Source organism: Amblyraja radiata, chromosome 4, assembly GCF_010909765.2.
Source record: "Amblyraja radiata isolate CabotCenter1 chromosome 4, sAmbRad1.1.pri, whole genome shotgun sequence".
NCBI classification, from domain to species: domain Eukaryota; kingdom Metazoa; phylum Chordata; class Chondrichthyes; order Rajiformes; family Rajidae; genus Amblyraja; species Amblyraja radiata.
Window position 1 is genome coordinate 102529500 of NC_045959.1, and position 3197 is coordinate 102532696.

Consider the following 3197-nt stretch of genomic DNA (forward strand, 5'->3'; position numbering starts at 1 on the left):
CATCACGCCGCGTCACCGCCACATCACGCCGCGTCACCGCCACATCACCGCCACATCACGCCGCGTCACCGCCGCATCACGCCGCGTCACCGCCACATCACGCCGCGTCACCGCCACATCACCGCCACATCACGCCGCGTCACCGCCACATCACGCCCCGTCACCGCCACATCACGCCGCGTCACCGCCACATCACGCCGCGTCACCGCCACATCACGCCGCGTCACCGCCACATCACCGCCACTTCACGCCGCGTCACCGCCACATCACGCCGCGTCACCGCCACATCACCGCCACATCACGCCGCGTCACCGCCACATCACACGCCACATCACGTCACCGCCACATCATCACGCCGCGTCACCGCCACATCACGCCGCGCACATCACACGCCGCGTCACCGCCACATCACGCCGCGTCACCGCCGCGTCACCGCCACATCACGCCGCGTCACCGCCACATCACGCCGCGTCACCGCCGCATCACGCCGCGTCAACATCAACATCACGCCGCGTCACCGCCACATCACGCCCGTCACCGCCACATCAACGCCGCGTCACCGCCACATCATTGCCGCGGTCACCGCCACATCACCGCAACGTTCACGCCGACGTCACCGCCACACACGCCTCGTCACCGCCACATCACCGCCACGGTCACGCCACCTCCAGCCCACATTCACGCCCACGGGGCTCACCAGCCACATCACCGCCACATCACCGCCACATCACGCCGCGTCACCGCCGCATCACGCCGCGTCACCGCCACATCACGCCGCGTCACCGCCACATCACCGCCACGTCACGCCGCGTCACTGCCACATCACCGCCACATCACCGCCACATCACGCCGCGTCACCGCCACATCACGCCGCGTCACCACCACATCACGCCGCGAAAAAAATTACCAAGTGGGACAGGCCCTTAAGGCAGCAACTCTACCTCTGCGCCACCGTGCCGCCCTCTGCACTGTACTGTTATAATTCAATCAGATTTAAAATCGCTGCAGATAGATTTCAATCCCTGAATTTACCAGTTGAGAGTTGGACGCAATTAAATATATTTTTGAAGGGAGGAACTAATTGCATTCAGATTAACATGGTGCAGGAGTAGGCCATTCGGCCCTTCGAGCCAGCACCGCCATTCAATGTGATCATGGCTGATCATCCCCAATCAGTACCCCGTTCCTGCTTTCTCCCCATATCCCCTGACTCCGCTATTCCCTGAGAGCCCTATCTAGCTCTCTCTTGAAAGCATCCAGAGAACCCACCTCCACCGCCCTCTGAGGCAGAGAATTCCACAGACTCACCACTCTCTGTGAGAAAAAGTGTTTCCTCGTCTCCGTTCTAAATGGCTTACTCCTTATTCTTAAACTGTGGCCCCTGGTTCTGGACTCCCCCAACATCGGGAACATGTTTCCTGCCTCTAGCGTGTCCAAACCCTTAACAATCTTATATGTTTCAATGAGAAACCCTATCATCCTTCTAAACAGTGTACAAGCCCAGCCGCTCCATTCTCTCAGCATATGACAGTCCCGCCATCCCGGGAATCAACCTTGTAAACCTACGCAGCACTCCCTCAATAGCAGGAATGTCCTTCCCCAACTTAGGGGACCAAAACTGCGCACAATACTCCAGGTAAAAGAATCGTCAAAACTCAAACAGCACCATGTTACTTTCTGAATCATATTGCCAAAGTTTATGATATCCTTTAATCTATGGCCTAGAAATTGAATTTCACAGTTTTTTTGTTCACCTAAATCACAATCATAATTATAATTACTTTATTAGCCAAGTATTTTGCAATGTACGAGGAATTTGATTTGCCGTACAGTCTTACCAATAAAAAGCAACAAAACACACAAAATACATTTTAACATAAACATCCACCACAGTGACTCCTCCACATTCCTCACTGTGATGGAAGGCGGGAAAAAAAGTTCAATCTCTTCCCTTCTTTGTTCTCCCTGCGGTCGCGGGACTCGAGCCTTCCGTTGACGGGGCGATCCTGGCTCCCATAGCTGGCGGTTGGGCCCTCCGCGTTGGGGCGATCATGCTCCTGCAGCGGGGGGGATGTCAGCTCCCCCGCACCGGGCAATTGACCCCGGGTCAGGGCTGGTCAAACTTTCTGCGACTGGAGCTTCTCGATATGTTCTATATGTATAGTGAAAATACTCAATTGGATTCCCTGTGTAAAGGGTAGATAATAAGGAGCTTGGTCCTCGGGGTGGAGATATCAAAGACTAGAGGGCATTGTTTTAAAGTGAGAGGGAATAAAGGCAGGGGTGTAGAATTGAGTCCCTTTGATTGATATGACAATGGCAATCTTCGCCTCATTTTTATGTGTGTGTGATCAACAAAGGTACGGCATAGAGTCATACAGCGTGTAAACAGGCCCACATGCCAACTTGCCTATAGTGGCCAACATGTCCCATCTATACTAGTCCCACCTGTCTGCATTTAGCCTATATCCCGCTAAACTAGTCCTATTCATTCATCTGTCTAAATGTCACCAACAACGTCTCATGGACCACCCATATTGAAGCAATGACCAAGAAAACACGGCAACGCCTCTACCTCCTTAGAAGGCTTAGGACGTTCGGCATGTCCCCTACAACTCTCACCAACTACTACAATAGACAATAGACAATAGGTGCAGGAGGAGGCCCTTCGAACCAGCACCGCCATTCACTGTGATCATGGCTGATCATCCACAATCAGTACCCCGTTCCTGCCTTCTCCCCATATCCCCTGATTGCGCTATCTTTAAGAGAACCGTAGAAAGCGTTTTATCGGGATGCATCACAGCTTGGTTTGGGAACAGCTCCATCCAAGACCGCAAGAAATTGCAGCGAATTGTGGACGCAGCCCAGACCAACACACAAACCAACCTCCCTTCCATTGACTCCATTTATACCTCACGCTGCCTTGGCAAGGCCAGCAGCATAATCAAGGACCAGTCGTAGCCTGGCCACTCCCTCTTCTCCCCGCTCCCATCGGGCAAAAGGTATAGAAGTGAGAAAACGCACACCTATAGATTCAGGACAGTTTCTTCTCAGCTGTTATTAGGGTACTGATTTTGGATGATCGGCCATGATGTTGAATGGTGGTGCTAGCTCAAAGGGCCGAATGGCCTATTCCTCCACCTATTTTCAATGATTCTTTGTTTCTATCCTACCACAACTAGACAGCAGTCCTG